The 21,202-nt window shown below is 47.7% G+C and overlaps 1 protein-coding gene across 3 annotated transcripts in view; it reads left to right on the top strand.

The window, feature by feature from the left end:
• Nucleotides 1-21,202, top strand: part of LOC140426156 (phospholipid phosphatase-related protein type 5-like) — a 186,260-nt gene that overhangs the window by 148,993 nt on the left and 16,065 nt on the right. The window lies entirely within an intron of this gene.

Raw genomic sequence — 21,202 nt, 5'->3', positions numbered from 1 at the left:
CTGCGCATGCGTGGGTTGGCGCGGGGCCCATTTGGCGCCACGTAAGGACGCTGGAGCGGCGTGAACCACTCCAGCGCTGTGCTGGCCCCGTGTGGGGGCCAGACTAGGTTGTGTCCGGGCCCTGTTTGCGCCATCGTGAAACGCGACAGCGTTCACGGCAGCGCGAACACTTGGCCTCAATATCGGAGAATCGCCGCCGAAATTCTACTCCATTCATAAAAAGCAGCGGACACAATGGATGCGGATTATGGACCTGTAGTAGCTGGCCCCTTTAAGGGACATAGATCAGGATGCTCATGTAACCTCAGCATCCAATGGGAATTGAGCACAGGGATCTTGGTGCAGAAAGCAGGCTTCTGCAGCCAGAGTAGGTCCCAGAGCTCGTACTGATAACATCATGAAAGACTCTGATTAAATGCCGTTTGTAAATAAATCATGTTAATTTGTAATACATACTGATTGGTGGTCGCCAATCCTGCCTTTACTACATTTACAACACGGTAAATCAGAGCGGCTTTGTGAGCAGCGAGGAATTTGACAAAAGCATCATTGAAAAACTGCCAAGTGAATGAGATCATGCGAGGCTTGAGGTTGAGAGAAAAAGAATGCTTCTCTTTGGGAAGCTAGAAGCTTTAGACCCAACTACTGAGAATTGGGTACAGCATATCGAACAACTGGAGCATTTTCTCAACGCTACCGGAATTGGGAGAGGGGGCACAGAAAGCAAGTAATTTTACTTACTGCATGTGAGGTCCAGACTTATAATTTGATTCATCATTTAACATCTCCAGAGGCTCCTGATACTAAGTCATTTGCAGAGCTAGTGGAACTAGTAAAGGGGCATTATCACCCTCCAACCTCGGTGACACTGCAAAGATGTAAGTATAACTTGATGGAGAGGTCCCCAGGGGAGACCACCACAGCATTCGTAGCCAGGCTAAAGCACATTTCAGAGTACTGTGCCTTTGGATCAGTTTTAAATTATATGCTAAGAGATCGGCTAATCTGCAGTGTGAATGATGTAACCATACAAAAGACACTTTTGGTCGTGTTCAAGTTGACTTTCAAGAAGGCATTAGTAATGGTAACAGCAATCGAGTGCTAAAAGTGGGATTGGGCTTAGGCAGTGAATTGAGTACAGAAGTGGAATGAATGACTAAATACCAAATGTTTAAGCAGCCTAGGAGTAACACAGAGTGTTTTTGATGTGGGGGAATCGAGTCTCCAAAAGTGTGTAAATTGAAAATAGCCGCGTGCCACAAGTGCGGAAAAGAGGACATTAAGGCACAAATACAGCAGCAATCAGGGCCAGTTCAGTACAACCGGAGCAAGTAACCAAGCATCAGTAAATAACATGGTGGATTGTCCATTGGGAGAACGTAATGTCATATCCTTAAACAATGTGGAAGAGGGCAAGGTAGCCCTATCAGAGTTGTGCTAATAGTAAACAGTCAGCTACAAAAAATGGAGGTGGACTCAAGGGCATCAGCTATTGTTATAAATGAACCTACTTACTGGTATCCGAAAGAACGAGTTCAACCCCTAAAGTTGCTGAACACTACAACAAAATTAACCATGTATACCGGAGAGGCTATAGAGATAGTAGGAACAACGATAACCCCTGTGAGTTACAGACAACAATCATCACAGCTTCTTCTGATGGTGGTCTCAGGCCAGGGATGTGATTGGTGTTATATAATTGGCTCTGGGCGATAATAGTAAACTGGCTGGAGATCTTTAAAATTAAAGGAGGAGGCCTGAATGAGGTCTTAATGAACTAACAAGAAGTATTCCGAGAAGAACTTGGAAATATTAAAGGGTTACAAGTTAGGACTCACATAGATCTGGAAGCTACACTGATGTTTTTGTCTTACGCGTTAGTGGAAAAAGTTGAAACAGAATTGTGGTGATTGGAAGATCATCTAACCTGTACAATCTGCTGAGTGGGCTCTACCCATCATAACGGTAGTTAAACCCAACAAGGCAAACAGAATTTGTGGAGATTATAAATTAACAGTGAATCAATTTGCAAAGTTGGACAGTTACGCCATACTCAAAATGGAGGAACTGTGTGCAAAGTTGGCTGGGGAGGGGGGCATGACACATGCTAAGTTGGGTATGAGCCATGCCTACCAACAACTGGAACTAAATGAAGGGTTGAGAACTTACGTCACCCTGAACACCCACAAAGGACTGTATCAAAAGGCATGTTTACCCTTAGGGGTAGCGTCAGTTTGTTCCACCTTCTAATGGACTGTGGAGAGCTTACTGCAAGGGTTTCCCAAAGTTATCATTTACTTAGATGATGTCCTGATTACAGGGTCCACTATGGAGGAACATCTAGCAAACCTGGATGAAGTTTTAAAGAGTTTCCAGGAAGCAGGAGTGGGCCTGAAGAGAGAAAGGTGCACCTTTTAGGCGGCACAGTCGCACAATGGTTAGCATAGTTGCTTCACAGCTCCAGGGTCCCAGGTTCGATTCCCGGCTTGGGTCACTGTCTGTGCGGAGTCTGCACGTTCTCCCCGTGTCTGCGTGGGTTTCCTCCGGGTGCTCCAGTTTCCGCCCACAGTCCAAAGATGTGCAGGTTAGGAGGATTGGCCATGCTAAATTTCCCTTAGTGTCCAAAAAGCTTGGGTGGGGTTACCGGGTTCCGGGGATAGGGTGGAGGTGTGGGTGTGGTAGGGTGCTCTTTCCTTGGGCCGGCGCAGACTCGATGGGCCAAATGGCCTCCAACTGCACTGTAATTTCTATGATTTTATGAATGAGGTGGCTTATCATAGATTCAGGCTGGATGCTCAAGAGCTGCACCCAGGGCAAGATAAAGTGAAAGCCATTAAAGAAGCAGCAACACCTAAGAACATCTGAGAGCCGATGCCGGAATCGCGTTCGGCGATCGGCCGGAGAATCTCCATTTGCAGCGAAACTGGGGGCGGCCCCACTTTGCCGATGCTCCGCCCCCTCTAAAACTTAAATGTCAAGGGGCCTCCCATGAGATCACTTAGATATTCAATTCAGACGGCATCCTCATTTCCGCCCCTCCCCAGGTCAATGCGGCTTTTAAATCCTTTCACCCCAATCTTTATTGATCGGAGCCTCCTGCAGATAAATCGATCATGTCTGACTTTCTGGACGGTCTACCCATCCCAGCGGTTGAGGTGGACAAGAGCAGTGAGTTGGACTCCCCGTTATGCCCTGACAAGATTTTAAAATGTATTGGGCTGATGCAGTCGGGCAAGGCTCCTGGTCCGGATGGCTTTCCAATTGAATTTTACAGGAAGATCACGGAGCAGCTTGTACCTCTATTATTGGACATGTTCAATGTTTCCCTATCCCTGGGAGTCGCTGCCTCTGACCCTCACTCAGGCTTCTATTTCCTTGCTCCTAAGGGGGGGACAAGGGCCCGACAGAGTGTGGTTTAAATTGTCCTATCTCACTTTTGAATACAGATGTCAAGCTACTCGCTAAGGTGTTGGCACTCCGGTCGGAGCCTTGCCTCCCAAATATAATTTCGGAGGATCAAACAGATTTTGTGAAAGGCTGACAACTTCACCTGTTATGTGTCATCCTTTCCCCCTCCCCCATACCCGAACCTGAGGTGATAGTATCTCTTGATGCTGAGAAGGCATTTGATAGAGTGGAGTGGGAGTATTTATTTGAGATTCTTGCGAGGTGTGGATTTGGTCAAAAATTTGCTTCCTGGATTCATCTATTATATAAAGTCCCTACTGCCAGTGTTTGTACAAACGCTTTGAACTCTGATTATTTTCCCGTGAATAGACACTAGTCAGGGCTACCGACTTTCTCCATTCTTGTTTGCCCTGGTAATAGAGCCGATCCCGATAGCGTTGAGGTCCACTAGTCAGTTGAGGGGTATTGACCTACTTCTTTATATTACAGATCCAGCTCCTCCATCAACGGCATAATGAAGTTGCTTACCACTTTTGGTTCCTCCTCTGGTTATAAATTGAATTTAAACAATAATGGTGAATTTAGGCAAGAGTGAATGTTTCCCGGTTAACCTGTTTGGGAGGCGAGACCAATTAGGAACGTTACCTTTTCGCCTTTCTACTGCAAGCTTTGGCTGTCTGGGGGTCCCAGCGATCCATAACTGGGCCTCCCTTCATAAGTTCAATTACATAAGCCTTGTTAAAAGTGTTAAATGGATTTTGAGGAAGTGAAACAACCTTCCTTCATCCTTGGCAGGTAGGATTCAAACTATTAAAAGGGGCGTGCTCCCGAGGTTTTATTTTTCTTTCAATGTCCTCTATTTTTCTCCCCAAATTCTTTTTTATCAAGATTAACAAATTGATATCCTCCTTTATTTGGGCGGGTAAGACTCCTCGAATCTATAGCATTCTGCTCCGAAGGGATAGACAGTCGGAGGGTTGGCCCTCCTCAATTTATTGTTTTATTATTGGGCCGCGAATATTCAAACAATTTTGTTGTGGATCAGTGACCCCGATTCTGTTTGGGGATGAAATGGAGGCTCACTCCTGCACTATTTCTACTCTTCTTGCCATAGTTACTGCACCATTTCCCTTTTATCCGCTAGATTTTCCTCAAACTCAGTGCTGGTCTCCTGAGAATTTGGAAACTGTTTAGACAGCATTTTAAGCTCCTTTTCCTGTCTTCACTTGCCTCTATTTGCAACAATCACCTTTTCCTACCTTCTGGTTTTGACCCAATATTGAAATCTTGGGAAGGGAAGGGTTTTGAAGGCCTGTTCGCGGAGGCAAGGTTTGCTCATTTTAGGGAGTTAGTTGATAAATTCCAGCTGCCCAACTCCAGCCTTATCAGTATTTTCAAGTTCACAACTTCTTGTCTAAGGCTTTTCATTCCTTTCCTTTGGCACCACCTTCTTCCTTGATGAAGAAATTCTGTCCCTGGCTCGGCCTAGCAAGGGGTCCATTTTGGACCTATATGGTCATATTCTCTTGTCGGGTTAAGCGGGTTGATCTCAACAGTCGAGCCGCAGCCAGTTGAGCCACGTTCTCCCAGAGGAAGAGAAAGGTCCCTGACAGACTGAGTATTTAATGGACTGTGTACAAGAAGTGTTTCTCAGTACTGGTGATTTGTTAATGGTATAACTTCTTCATGTATTGTACAATCAGAGACTTAAGAGGTGTACATTGATAGGGTCATGTGACCACATCACCCAATGGGAATCAAGCTCAGGGATCTTGTTGCAGAGCGCGGGCTTTTGCAGCCAGAGTGTGGTAAACCACTGTTGCACCTATATTAGGTGATGTAAGGTAGGACCTGTACTACAGGTTCGCCGGTAGTCCCGGCCCGGCCTGCTGGCTCCGCCCAGTAGGCGGAGTATATATATGCATGTCCTTTATTCAGCAGCCATTTCACCAGCTGCTGTGGGAGGCCACACATCTTAGAGCAATAAAGCCTCAGTTGCATCCAACTCTCGTCTTTGTTCAATTGATCGTGCCTCACAGAGTAGATCATTGAGCGAAAGCGATAACATTGTGAAAAACTCTGTAAATATTGTTTGTAAATAAACTGTTATAATTTGTTGTACATACTGATTGGTGGTCGCCAATCCATCCTTTACTACAGGGCTCCAGTTTACTTTCCATTAGCACTGTACCACAGTTAATAATTAAGTAAAATGGAACTTCACAAAGCCTTGAATGGGACCGAAGGGATCTCAGAAGTGAGTTGAGGCTTAATTGTGGAAATGTGTTGGGTAGGTTGCTTAGAAAACATGTACTCCGGGCTGCACATAACTCCTGCGAATCGCTGCCAGTCCATGGTTCCCTTTCGTCCCCTGCGCCTTAATTGAAGGCTGCTGCCAACAAGGCAAGTGGTTCAAAACTGAATCCCTCGACATGGATGAGATGCCTCTGGAGACACAACAGGCAACTCATATAAAATATTAAGATTGGGCTCAAGGACCAATTTCATGTAATCCTCAAGCTAACCTCCTCTGGGTGAACTGCATACAACCCACCCAGTTCATGCACAGACTAGAACAATTTATATAATAGAGATTAACCTCCTGACAGGGTTTCTAAAGCGCCTGATAAAATATATTCCTCTGCATTCCCTTTTTGTTATTCTGTCAATGCTAGTGTCATCTCTTGTACTGCTGACTTGCAGTGACCAGTCCTAAGTTAACACTGAGAGCCTTGTTATGAAGGCCTACTGAAATAACCACAAAATAAAAGTTAATTTAAGTTGAAATTCATACTGTGATGCGTGGGGTGGCTTAGATACATGTTCACATAGTAAATGAATTAATTCAAGAGAATATCAATTGTCAGATTCCCATCACAAACGTAACAATTCATATGTTTTATTTGGACTTGGGATCTGAGCCGCAGTGGCAAGGTCCCATTTATTTGCCAACTCTAGGGCAGACACGGTAGCACAGTGGTTAGCATTGTTGCTTTGCAGCGCCAGGGTCCCAGGTTCGATTTCCGGCTTGGGTCACTGTCTGTGCGGAGTCTGCACGTTCTCCCCGTGTCTGCGTGGGTTTCCTCCGGGTGCTCCGGTTTCCTCCCACAAGTCCCGAAAGACGTGCTGTTAAGGTGAATTGGACATTCTGAATTCTCCCTCAGTGTACCTAAACAGGCGCCGGAATGTGGCGACTAGAGGCTTTTCACAGTAACTTTAGTGCTGTGTTAATGTAAGCCTACTTGTGACAATAATAAAGATTATTATTATTAGATTATTGTTAATTTGACTTGTGAAGATGGTGGTTTGCCTTCTCCTTGATCTGTCGTGATCTTTCTAGTGATGGTTATCCCACAATGGTGCTGGGCAGGTAATTCCAGGATAAAGGGAGCTTGGGAGTCACATACTCACTTCTGAAGCTCTCTTTCTTTCAGTCATCATTTTGCTTTCTCCACGAAACTAGACTTACTATTTGAAATAAAATGTGTGATATACTAAAGAGAAGATTAATATGAAGACAGGGTAACTGCAACATTTACGGGTAAACAGTACGTTTTCTTGACATACTTTGGAATAATTTTTTTTTGAAAATCATTTTGGAGGGTTTCAATTTAGATTTTCGATATCCATCACCTCTCCACCGAAGAAAATCACCAGCTTGTAGACTGCAGCATATGTTAGTGCTTACACTTGCCTGGTTGGTGAATATGCCTGACAGCAAGTCTGGGCATCCATATGGTAGGTTAGGACTTATTATTTATAAGACATGACCCCTACAAAATCATGTGTAATCATTCAAAAAATGACTACAGGTGGAAATCTTCAGAGCAGATGTTTTAAGTGTAAAATAAGGTAATCCTGAGGTAATTTTGAAAGTTAACATGGCGCACCCTATGTAATATATAATAGCTATTCCACTGTCTGTATCGTTGGCAAGTATGGTGAAGAAACCAAACATTATTAGATGGCAGGATTCAGGTGGGAATGATTCAGAGCAAATTTTTTTTTTAAATATTCATTTAAGATACTGGCATCGCAAGACCAGCATTTATAACCCATCCCTACTTGATATTGAAAAAGTGGTGGTGGGCTTTCGTGAATCGCGGCAAACCACATCATCAGTTATTTCCACAATGATGTTAGGTATGGAGTTCCAGGATTGTGATCCAACAACGATGAAGGAATGATGAAGTGGGGATGATGTGCAATTTGAAGGTAATACCATGTATCGGCTTGCCCTTGACTGTCAAAATGCTGGAGGTCATACTTTGGAAAATGCTGCTGTTGAAGAAGCATTGGCAAGTTGCTGCCATGCATCTTGTAGATGTTACATGTGGTACACCAGTGGATGTTTAGAGTAGTCGACAGACTGCTAATCAAGTTGCTGCTTCGTCCTCTTCTTCTGGTCAGTCTATTTTACAGGGCAGCCATCAAACTAAGAGCAATGGGGTGGATACTCCCTTGCCAGTCTGCCCCACTACCGCTGCTAGTCAGGACGGAGAATTTAGCCGTCCCTTTCGCTGGCGGCGGGATTCTGTACTCCTGCTGCTTGTCAATGGGAATTCCCATTGAAGCCACCCCAGGCTGCTGGGAAACTCGCGGGTGGGTGTGAGCTGCTGGTGCCAGCGAACGGCTCAAGAATTCCGGCCGTGATCTTTGAGACAATCGCAACATAAATGCATCGTAACAAGTAATGCTGTGACTTAGTTCTGGAAGCAGAAAATACACAAAGCAACAATGACACAAAAGCTCCCACTGTGCTTTTTCACATTCCACACAATCAATTGTGACAGCGTATCACAAATGCTTATGGCTTATTGACAGGGAAGGCAACTTAACAGGTTTCTTACATTAGACTGTATATCCTCGGAAGCTCCAGTTCCTATTTTGTAAATTGCGTCATATGGCCGTTTCAGTTTATCCACAAGCATGGAGTCAAATACCGGGAAGGTTTGTTGAGGCTTTCCAGTGTGTCATCTAAAAAACATAAATGTCCTTTGTCTTCCTCGGGCATGGGAAGGATAAGTTCAAAAAGGTTCCTGTTCAGTCAGTAAATAATTCCAGCTCGTCCAAAGTAGGTAGCACATTTACTCCCTTCATTACTCTAAGCTGGAGAACTCGCTGAAGGTGCTCGTAGGGGTTGAACAGTAGAAGCATCAGCATAGAAGCTTGGGCCTACACTCGGCTTAATAGTTCCAGCAGACGGCAATGAGGGCAGGAAAGGCCCGGTGCTCAAGAAAGTGCAAACTGTCATTAACATCACCGTTTTTCTTCAAATTTAGACGGCGACCACTTCTGAAGTGACTACAGCTTCGGAACACTGCTCCAGCTCTAAAAGGAAGCCAGACATGTTCATTTTAATATTTTCTCCAACAGGGGTATACTATCCTTGCAATGGAACCACTTTCCATTGCTTGCCAATGATCTTCCTTAACCTCCACTTTTAAAGGCACCAAGGGATTCTTCCAGGTGGCGGAGATGTGGAGAGTGGAGTGGAAATGATGGCATTGCCAAGGCAGGATCTCATTGCCTGAATCATGATACAGTGGTACCAGAAGGGTTGTGATTGGGAGTTTAGAATTTTTCTATTATGTGACAACAAAGGTGAAAGACATACGACTTTCACTGAGGGTGGATAAACCGTGAGTTTAAAAAGTGAAAGTCCCAGTAAGCGGTGCGTAAGATGGAGTCAAATTGATAATCAGAACAGCTGAAGGATTAACACAATAAACAGGTGCACCGGAAGAAACAAGTCATGCAATAACTAATAACCCTCAGTGGTCTCACTCTCCATCTCTGGAGTCCTGGCAGAATGAAGTAGCTACACCTTCTGGACTGTCCTTTTGAGGACATAGCTGATGCTTGAATGTAAACGGATTCCTGGGTTAACTTTCAATATGGCTTCACAGGTGCTGGGCATAGCAATTGACACTCCCATTGAGTACCTCTTCAGCTTTGCCATTTGGAGAGCTGTGCCACGCTGTTAATGAAATGGTTATGCGAACTGCCTCGGGTGCTGAGAGCGAGTAAGAGAAACTGTCATTTTGCATCTACCGCTCATGCGGAAATATCCAACTGCTGTACCACAGAGATATGAACTGAAGAGAAGGGAACAGCCCTTCTGACTTTCAATGATAAGAACACAGAAGGTAGAGGTTTTTTTTAGGATTATGGGATTTTGTAATCGTTTATTTGTACAACTGTAGAAATATTGACAAGCATGAATGAGTTGATGAGAAAAGAAGACATATGGACACAGGAGCCAACAGAGTTCAAGATATAAGTGCCCTGACAGAAATTATGTACGTAAAAAGACGGTAAGTGCATGTGGAAAACCATATCCACATCACTTACCTTTTCTCAAGACAAAAAGCCTTGACATAAATATGCTGCAGGCTGTTGGAGTTATGAAAGCTCCAATGCTCTGCTAGCACAGGCTCCTGGGCATTTGTTCCCTTTTTGTATTAGAACCATGGAATTCCTGCAGCACAGAAGAAGGCCATTCAGCCCATCGGGTCTGCACCGACCCTCTGAAAGAGCACCCCATCTAGGCCCACTCCCCCGCCCTATCTCTGTAACCCCACCAACCTCCACATTCTTGGACACTATGGGGCAATTTTAGCATGGCCAATCCACCTAACCTGCACGTTTTTGGAATATGGGAGGAACGGAGCCTCCGAAGAAAACCCACACAGACACAGGGAGAAAGTGTAAACTCCACACAGTCACCCAACCCCGAAATTGAACGGGGTGTACCGTGACGCCCCTATATAAGTTACTGCCTCCATTAAAAAATACACAGATTGATGCCGTAGAACCACATTAAATGGTCACCTTCTACTATCTCCTAACAGCAATAAATATCCTTTTAAAGTTTCACCTTTCTTTTGTCTTTGATTAACAATGGATTCTTCTTTGATCTATTGGGTATTCTTGAATTTTGTAGCTATAGGTATCAAATGTAAATCACTTTGTGGAAATATTCAGAATAATTTAAGTTCTTGAAATTGTGCATTGGGATACTAATGAATGAATACAACATGTTTGTCCGAAATCTTTGGCTATGCTATTTAGTGGAGGAGTTAGGCTGTTAAGATTAAATGAGTTAATATTTTTCTACAATATGCAAAGGTTGAATTCCACCTGAACATGTTATGTATGCATTTGTAAACCAATGGCATAATTTCAGAACATAAAATTAATCCCAGAGTTGAGGGAGTTGTATTACAAGGGGAGGTTGAGTAGACTGGGACTGTACTCGTTGGAATTTAGAAGGATGAGGGGGGATCTTATAGAACATATAGTGCAGAAGGAGGCCATTCGGTCCATCGAGTCTGCAACGACCCACTTCAGCCCTCACTTCCACCCTATCCCCGTAACCCCTCCTAATCTTTGTGGACACTAAGGGTGATTTAGCATGGCCAATCCACCTAACCTGCACGTCTTTGGACTGTGGGAGGAAACCGGAGCACCCAGAGGAAACCCACGCAAACACTGGGAGAACGTGCAGACTCCGCACAGACAGTGACCCAGCGGGGAATCGAACCTGGGACCCTGGCTGTGAAGCCACAGTGCTGTCCACTTGTGCTACCATGCTGCCCAAATATATATGGCAATTTTATATATAGAAACATATAAAATTATGAAGGGGATAGATAGGATAGATGCGGGGAGGTTGTTTCCACTGGTGGGTGAAAGCAGAACTAGGGGGCATAGCCTCAAAATAAGGGGAAGTAAATTTAGGACTGAGCTCAGGAGGAACTTCTTCACCCAAAGGGTTGTGAATCTATGGAATTCCTTGCCCAGTGAAGCAGTTGAGGCTCCTTCACTGAATGTCTTCAAGATAAAGATAGATAATTTTTTGAAGAATAAAGAAATAAAGGGTTATGGTGTTCGGGAGGGAAAGTGGAGCTGAGTCCACAAAAGATCAGCCATGATCTCATTGAATGGCGGAGCAGGCTCGAAGAGTCAGATGGCCTATTCCTGCTCTTAGTTCTTATCCTTATCCTATTCTTATAGGCGATTGTATCCGTTTTGTATGTGTAACAATAATAGAAGTATAGAAATTTGTAAATTATTATATTGCAAATTGGTATTCAGGCACCATGGGCCAAATGACTATCTTCTGTGCTATAAAATTCTACAATTTTCATTCAATTAATCCATTCATTTACATGCAGTGTCTGATTTCTTGATTATGTAGTGACTTTTGACCCAGAAACATTACAGCAAGGAAATTTTGTAATTTCTTAAAATTTTCTGTAGAATCTGTAATCATTTCTTTTAAAAAAAAAAATTTTTATTAAGGTTTTTTAACAACACAATTTTTTTCCCCTTACAAACAATCACCCCCCTCCCCCCCCCCCCCCGTAACAAAATAACGCAAATTCTCCCTGAGCAAGATATATACATGGCAAGATGGTATATTTACATAGCTTTATACGCTGGCTCTTGGCCGCGCGTACCGTTTCCCCCCACCCTCCATGCTATCTCCCGCTCGTCCATCCCCTCAAACAGTCTCTCGTTCCCCCCCCCCACCCCCCAGGGTTGCTGCTGCTGCTGATCGACCTTCTTCTAATGCTCCGCGAGGAATTCTAGGAACGGTTGCCACCGCCTGTAAAACCCCTGTGCAGACCCTCTCAAAGCGAACTTAATTCTCTCCAATTTTATGAACCCCGCCATGTCGTTAATCCAGGCCTCCAGGCTAGGGAGCTTCGCCTCCTTCCACAATAGCAAGACCCTTCGCCGGGCTACTAGGGACGCAAAGGCCAGAATTCCGGCCTCTTTCGCCTCCTGCACTCCCGGCTCACCCACTACTCCAAATATTGCTAGCCCCCAGCTTGGCTTGACCCGGACTTTCACCACCTGGGATATTACTCCCGCCACTCCTCTCCAGAACCCCTCCAATGCCGGGCATGACCAAAACATATGGACATGGTTCGCCGGGCTCCCTGAACATCTTTCACATCTATCCTCTACTCCAAAGAACCTACTCAGCCTCGCCCTCGTCAAATGCGCTCTGTGAATCACCTTAAATTGTATCAGACTGAGCCTGGCACACGAGGAGGAGGTATTAACCCTACCCAGGGCGTCGGCCCATAGCCCTTCCTCAATCTCCTCCCCCAGCTCCTCCTCCCATTTACCTTTCAGTTCTTCTACTAGCGCTTCCCCCTCTTTTTCATCTCTTGGTATATTTCCGACACCTTGCCCTCCCCGACCCATACCCCCGAGATCACCCTATCTTGAACATCTTGTGCCGGGAGCAACGGAAATTCCCTCACCTGTCGCCTCACAAAAGCCCTCACCTGAATATATCTAAATGCATTTCCCGGGGGTAACTCAAATTTCTCCTCCAGTGCCCCCAGGCTCGCAAATGTCCCGTCAATGAACAGGTCCCCCATTCTTCTTATCCCCGCCTGATGCCAGCCTTGGAACCCCCCGTTCATCTTCCCCGGGACAAACCGGTGGTTACCCCTGATCAGGGACCACACTGATGCTCCCATTGCACACCTGTGTCTTCTCCACTGGCCCCAGATCTTTAGTGTTGCCGCCACCACCGGGCCTGAGGTGTATTTTGTCGGCGAGAGCAGCAGCGGTGCTGTTACCAACGCCCCCAGGTTCGTTCCTTTACAGGACGCCACCTCCATCCTCTTCCATGCCGCCCCCTCTCCCTCCATAACCCACTTACGGACCATCGCCACATTTGCTGCCCAGTAGTAACTCTCTAGGTTTGGCAAAGCCAACCCTCCTCGGTCCCTGTTGCGTTCAAAGAACCCTCTCCTAACCCTCGGGGTCTTATTTGCCCACACATACCCCATGCTGTAATCATTTCTAAGAGTGTATGAAAAGGGAACCTACAATTGTAAAGGGATCCATTGTACCCTTCTTGGGTAATAAATATTGATTCAGGTGACCAGGTGATCTTTGATCTGGAAGAAGTATCAACAGGAAGGACGATAAGAGGCAAGCTCCATGTGGCCTGGCACAAAGGAGAGTTGTGAACAGAGGAGGAGGGGGAAGGTGAAGGCCCAGATGCAGCCACAAAGAGAAAGCAGGCAGAGAGAAAAAGGGTACGCTAAACTCTTGCGAGGGGTAAGAAGCAAATCACTCTCAAGAAGGGGTCAGCTTTTCTGTTTGACGGGTAGAAGTCTTACAACACCAGGTTCAAGAGCAACAGGTTTGTTTCGAATCACTATCTTTCGGGGCACAGCTCCTTCTTCAGGTGAATGAAGAGGTGGGTTCCAGAAACATATATATATATAGACACAGTCAGTGATGCAAGACGATACATTGAATGCGAGTCTTTGCAGGTAATTAAGTCTTTACAGGTCCAGACGGAGCGACTGGCGAGAGGGATAATAACAGGTTAAAGAGGTGTGAATTGTCTCAAGCCAGGACAGTTGGTAGGATTTTGCAAGCCCAGGCCAGATGGTGGGGGGTGAATGTAATGCGACATGAATCCAAGGTCCTGGTTGAGGCTGTACTCGAGTGTGTGGAACTTGGCTATAAGTTTCTGCTCGCTGATTCTGCGTTGTAGCGCGTCCTAAAGGCTGCCATGGAGAACGCTTACCCGAAAATCAGAGGCGGAATACCTTTGACTGCTGAAGGTTTCCCCGACTGGAAGGGAACATTCCACAATCACCAGGCAGGAATGTTCCCTTCCAGTCAGGGAACACTTCAGCAGTCAAGGGCATTCAGCCCCTGAAATCCGGGTAAGCGTTCTCCAAGGCGGACTTCAGGACGCGCGACAACGCAGAATTGCCGAGCAGAAACTTATAGCCAAGTTCCACACACACGAGTGCGGCCTCAACCGGGACCTTGGATTCATGTTGCATTACATTCACCTCCCACCATCTGGCCTGGGCTTGCAAAATCCTATCAACTGTCCTGGCTTGAGACAATTCACACCTCTTTAACCTGTGATTATCCCTCTCTCCAGTTGCTCCATCTGGTTCTGTAAAGACTTATTTACCTGCAAAGACTCGCATTCAAAATATCGTCTTGCATCATTGACTTTGTCTATATATATATATATATATATTTATATATATATATAAATCGGCACCCCCGCTATTCTGAGGCCCGGATGGGCCGAGCGGCCAGGCCAAAACGGCGGGTTCCCCCCGGCGCCGTCCACACCTGGTCGCTGCAGTCGTGGGCGGTGCGTGAACGCTGGGGGGCGGCCTGTGGGGGGGGGGCGAGGGGGGATCCTGCACCGGGCTTTACGTGGAACGTGAGGTGGCCCGCGATCGGTGCCCACCGATCGTCGGGCCGTCCTCTCTGAAGGAGGACCTCCTTCCTTCCGCAGCCCCACAAGATCCGTCCCCCATCTTCTTGCGGGGCGGACTTAGAGAGGACGGCAACCGCGCATGCGCGGATGACGCCCGTTATGCGGCGCCGGCCGCGTCATCTATGCGGCGCCGCTTTTACGCGGGCGACAAGGCCTGCCGCCTGTAGATGACGCGGCCCCGATCCTGGCCCATTGTCAGGGCCTGAATCGGTCGGGACCGGGGCCGTTCCGCGCCGTCGTGAACCTCGACGGCGTTCACGACGGCGCGGCCACTTCGGCGTGGGAGTGGAGAATCCCGCCCAGGGTTCTGGAACTCACCTCTTCATTCACCTGAGGAAGGAGCTGTGCTCCGAAAGCTAGTGATTCAAAACAAACCTGTTGGACTTTAACCTGGTGTTGTAAGACTTCTTACTGTGCTCACCCCAGTCCAACGCCGGCATCTCCACATCATTTCTGTTTGGCAGCAAAGGAGAAGGAATTCTTGGAGGCAAATTGCAAGCTGGTTTAAAAGGAAAAAGGTTAAAACACTGAAAAGATATATGAATAGCTCAGAGATGCTAAAGAGCTGGGTGTTTCCCCAGACGTTGCCAATCCGTGAACCTGGATGTGATTGATTGGTCGTTTTAAAAGGAACTCTAAAATGCTGCATGATCAGGACGGTCATGATCTGAAGGAGAGGGGGTTTGCAGAAGTGTACCTCACTGATGATCATGATACCTGTGAAAGAAGCTGTTAGATAGGACTCCTGACTGACCTTGCTGAATAAAGAATTATGGAACGGTGTAGTTCGTGTCACATTTGTGCGAGGGGTGATGTGAGAGCTTGTGGTTGCATAAGATGTATCTTTGTGGTATCGACTATTAAAATGGAATTGACCTCTTTGTTTGAAGTATCATTTGCCTGCTAATTCATGTTTAATTTGCATTTGTTCTGGTTTGTGTTAAAGTAAAAACTACAATAAGTGAAATTGTGTTGATGATTTCTTCTTTGGTCGGCATTTAGTACGTTTAGTTATTTTGGTCTAAGGTTCCCCCACAGGGATTGCAATAAGCTTACATTATTTTTTGCTGTATTAGTGATATTACAATGATATTACAATGGCCGGGATTCTCCAATTGGGAGACTATGGGCGTGATCCAATGGCCACGCTGCACCTGCAAAACAGCTCACTGCGGCATAGCATGGCCATTGAAAGCTAGGAGACCCCGCTCCTGGGATTACCCAGCTCACAATGCCTCAGGAAATTCAACGCAATCCCGCGAGTGGGTGGGATCACTTTTTAGCAAATCTGCATATTAGTGCGAGGCAGTAAGCATCACTCTAATGTGCAGATTCTCAAGGTAGCTGAGGCTTTGGGATTCATCCCTTTTGCTGCTGAGACATGGGGCGAAATTCTCCTACCCGCCCCTCCACATTTCTGCCTCGACCGGCCGGCGGGAGTCTCCATAACACCGGCCGGTCAATGGGGTTTCCCATTGTGGGGCAGCCCCATGCCGTCAGGAAACCCCCGGGCGCCGGCAAAACGGAGACTCCCGCCGGCGGAGAATGACGCCCCTCAGGTTCAACACTGGCCCCCATAAAATGGGGACCAGATGGAATAGCACTTGTGGGGGTCTCCCAGGGAATTGGAGGCCTCCAGCTGCATGCCTTTTGGGCATGGTGATGTCCTGGCACCCCGGTGTCAGCTGGTGTCAGCCTGGCACTGCCAGCTAGCATGGGCACTGTCAGGTTGGCACTGCCAAGGTGCCAAGCTGACATTTTCTGCATGCTTACGATCGGGCTGGGGCTGCCCGGTGTGGGTGTTAGGGGTGTGTGGGATGGGGGCTGGGCTTTGAACCCTCCCATATTGCATTTGGGCTGGGCGGAGGTCAGGATCACTTTGGGACCGGAGATCGGCACGCCATATAAAAATGGCATCCTGATCTCTCGCTACACTGAGGAATTCCGGAGAGCGGAGCACCTCACTGTACAAAACGGGGCTATGTGCGGCCTCGACCGAGCATTCCCCGTTCATGCCCCTTATTCAATGTGAGTCTCACTGAATAGCCATAGGCTGGATTCTCTGATCTATGTCCGGAGGATCCGTGGCGCTTGCCGTGGGAAAGACTGTCGAGGCCCCAGCACCGATCATCCGACCGGTGTGAGGCTGGTAGCTGCATCACGTAAAACTCACGGCCTCCCTGATATAAATGGCCAGGTCCGTGGCCGCGCATGAGCATGGCGATGACCTGCAGCAGTGTGCTGTACAAAATGGGGCCGACTGCACACGGACCCGACCTGCCAGATAGTGCTCCCCTGGACACCCCCTCGCTACCCCCCACCAGTCCCTCCAGGCCTCGCTGAAGCCCGCCCGGCCAGCAGAACGGATCTTGCCCGACTGTGGCAACGCTGGACTCAGTCCACACCCGCCACACCGGATACCCAGCCATTGAGACCACGCAATCGGGAACCCGCCGCATCGGGGGCGGAGCATCGGTGAGGGCCTTCAGGTAGAATCCTGAGGCCATCCCAACAGCATGCGACGTATTCCTCGATGACATCGTTTTGGAGGGGGCAGAGCATCCAAAAACAGGTGCCACCCCTGATTCGGTTCTAAAAAGAGATTCTCCGCCCGATCACGTGTTACAAAATCGGTGTCAGGGAATGGAGAATCCCACCCCATTTCTCCATTCCTAGAAAGAGAAAGGCTGTGACCTGTGTTTAAGCAGTAACACCCCCAAGAGCAGGGTCTGTGGGACCCAGTTGCCATCTGAGCAACGTCGTGGTCAGATCCATTGGCCAAGAACCACCGGATCCCTACAAGTCATCTTCCCCAAAGTCCAGGGGACACAACAGTGCTCAATTGTGGTCACATGAACCATGGCAAACGGAGACACCACAATCAACAGCGAATGTGGGGCCCTGGTTGGGTGACGCAACTACCCCGAACCAGGGGTCTACATTACGGCCACCCCAATGAGGATGACTGCATGCAACTAAATTGCATTAGGGCACGGTGTATCCCAGGTATATATACTGGGCTGCACAGTGGTTAGCACTGCTGCCTCACAGCACCAGGGACCCAGGTTCAATTCCAGCCTTGGGTGAGTGTGTGGAGTTTTGCACTTTCTCCCCGTGTCCGTGTGGGTTTTCTCCGGGTGCTCCGGCCGTTCTGGTTCCTCCCACAGTCCAAATGTGTGCAGGTTAGGTGGATTGGCCATGCCTCTTTGTGCCCAAAGATGTGTAGGTTAGACGGGGTTACAGAGTCGAGGGGCTAAGGTGGGGGAGTGGGCCTAGGTAGGGTGCTTTTTCAGAGGGTAGCTGAAGACTTGATGGGCTGAATAGACTCCTTCTGCCTTGTAGGGATTCTATGAAAAGTAGCCCAAATTAAGATGCCCCTGCACGTGAATGGCCACCCGTTGGATATGGAAATAGATACAGGGGATGCTATCTCAGTCATTGGACAACAGACATTCCGGATAATTCACTTGGGGATCCTGCATCTGGGCCTAAAGGACACTAAGGCATGGCTGGCAATGTATACCGGAGAACCATTAACAATTATTGAGAAACTATGACCTTGGTTATCCATGGACAATAATCAGTTCGGCCGCCACTGCTAGTGGAGCAGGGTTACGGACCCAGTCTTCTGGGCAGTGACTGGTTACAGATACTCTGCCTAGATTGGCAACAGATGTTAAAATGGGTACAGGCAGATTGGAGGAGGTTCCAGAAAAACACTTGGACGTCTTCCAGGAAGGCGTAGGGAAGATAAAGGGAGTCACGGCTAAAATTTATGTTGACCCGGATGCCCACCCTAAGTATTTCAGGGCCTGCCCAATCCCAAATGTCCTGCTATCAAAGATGGATGTCGAGCTGAGCCGGCTGGAGAATTGGAGATTATTCAGTCCAATTTGTAGAGTGGGTGGCAGCAGTGGTCCCAGTGCCAAAGCCGGACAAGACTGTCCACTTGTGCAGCGACTATAAAATGACGGTCAACAAGGCCTCAATTTTAGACCGGTACCCCATGCTGGGGAAGACCTTTACATGAAGTTGGCTGGGGACCATTCGTTCTCAAAGCTGGATATGAGCCATGAATACCTCCAGCTGGAGTTGGGCAAGGCGTCCATAAAATATGTAACCGGACATGGGTTTACACGAGTACACAAGACTCCCATTTGGAGTATCGTCCGCATGTACCATTTCCCAGCAGGTTGTAGAAAGCATTCTACAAGGGCTCTCCAGGGTTGTACCTGTACGACGTGTTGGTTGTCTCCGAGAAGGAATGCCTAAAATATCTAGAAGTCCTCTGCCGATTCTTGGAAGTAGGTGTCTGCCTGAAAAGAGGCAAGAGAAGTCATATATCTTGGATATATGACTGGGTTGACAAAGATGGGTTGCACCCTGTAGAAGAGAAAGTTCAAGCCATCAAGCAGGCCCCAATGGCAGAGAATGCGACACTGCTAAGGTCATTCTTCAGGCTCGCTAACTATTGTGGAAAATTGATTCCACAACTGTCAACCATACTGGTGCCTCTACATGTGCTCTTAAAGAAGCGCCAGAAACGGGCATGGAAAGCACAACAGGAAAAGGCATTTGCTAAAGTAAAGAGCCAACTAGTATCCTCCAGGCGACTGATGCACCATGAATACCGCTCATACTTAGTGTGACGCCTCCCCATATGGCATCGGGGCAGTATTGTACCATGGTGGGACCTTCAGACTTTGGAGAGGGGGGGAGGGATGTAATAGCCCTCATGAGACCCATGGGGATGACCCGATTGATCTCCATGTGGGGCTCGTGGATTGCGAGCTCCCCCACTGATGGGCAACAGCCCATCAACTGGGGCTCATGGAATCTAGTCTTAAAAGCCAGCCCAGATTGGGACCGACATGATCGGTAGTCCCAGTTGCGATCTATGTGTTGTATGCCGCTTTGTGGCCATTTCTTTTGATTATAAATAAACCACCATTTGGATCATCTTCTCGGATCTCCTCAGCTTTTAAAGGAAGGAAATCTGGTTTTTCCTACATATGACTCCAGAGCCACAGGAATGTAGTTGACTTTTGACTGGCTTTTGAAATTGCCCAGCAAGCTACACAGTTCAGGGGCAATTTGGTATGAGTAGCAATTGCTGGGCCAGCCAGCGACATCCACATCCCGTGAAAGAATTAAAAGTAATTTTAAAAAGTTACCGTAAATCTGTGTCTTCTGGTTCTTGATTCTCCCACCCAACAGGAAGAGCTTCTCCCCGTACTCTGTTCAAACCCCTGATAATTTTGAACACCTTTATCAAAGCTCCTCTCATAGAATTCCTATAGTGCTGGAGGCCATTCGGCCCATCGAATTTGCACCGATCCTCTGAAAGAGCACCCTACCTAGGCGCACTACCCGCTCTAACCCCGTACCCCCACCTAACCTAAGGGGAGACTTAGTATGGTCAATCCACCTAACCTTCGCATCTTAGGACTGTGTGGGGAAACCGGAGCACCCGGAGGAAGCCCATGCAGCCACAGGGAGAACGTGCAGACTCCGCACAGTCACCCGAGGCCGGAATTGAATCCGGGTCTCTAGCACTGTGAGGCAGCAGTGCTAACCACTGTGCCGCCCTCTTAACCTTCCCTTCTCTAAGGAGAACAGACACAAATTCCCCAATCTTTCTATGTAGCTGAATTCTCTGGCTACAGTAAATTTTAGTCTAGAATATATTGTATTACTGATGTATTTTCTGAATGGACACCTAATTGCTTTGAGTTAAATATTAATTAAATAAATTGTGCACACTATACTTGGTGTTGCTATTGGCTCTTAATTGGTCACGTTAAAACAATGCTCTCGAACCGCTGAAAAGCCACCATGTCTCTTTTGCATTTTGTTCATACTGACATAACCATCGATGTAGGTAACAGGATGTGAGCACAGTCTTCATAGGTTGACGTCCCTATATGTGTAAGAAATGGCACTTAGTTAATTCTTATATGCAGGGAATTGGTTTTGATTACATTAAGAATGAAGAACCGTGGGCGTCATTCTCCGACCCCCCGCCGGGTCGGAGAATGGCCGTTGGCCGCCGTGAATCCCGCCCCCGCCCCCGCCGAAGTCTCCGAAGGGAGAAAAGTCGGCGGGGCGTTAATGGCGCCGCTGCCGCGGAGAATGTCACGGGTCTGCGCAAGGCAGCCGATTTTCGGCCTGCCGATATTCTCCCTTCCGGATGGGCCGAAGTCCCGTCGACGTGATGACCGTTCACGTCGACGTGAATCAAACCTCCTTTTCATCGGCGTGACCCGGTGCTCCAGGCTCACGCCGACCAGCGAGGAGGTGAGTGACGGCCTGGGGGGTTGGCTCTGGGCAGGAAATGGCGTGGCCGCAGACTGATTGCGTGAGGAGAGGTGTGTCTCGGCTTGTGTGTGTGTGTGTGTGCGGCGGGGGGGGGGGGGGGGGGGGGTGGTTAGAGTAGGCTGGGCTCCGGGGGAGTGCCGGGAGGGGGTCCGTGCCGGGGTGGAGGTTGGGGGGGGGTCCGTGCCG

The sequence above is a fragment of the Scyliorhinus torazame genome, chromosome 7 (genome assembly GCF_047496885.1).
Source record: "Scyliorhinus torazame isolate Kashiwa2021f chromosome 7, sScyTor2.1, whole genome shotgun sequence".
Lineage (NCBI taxonomy): Eukaryota > Metazoa > Chordata > Chondrichthyes > Carcharhiniformes > Scyliorhinidae > Scyliorhinus > Scyliorhinus torazame.
The sequence above is the reverse complement of the archived record's forward strand: the minus strand, read 5'-3'. Positions and strand labels throughout refer to the sequence as shown.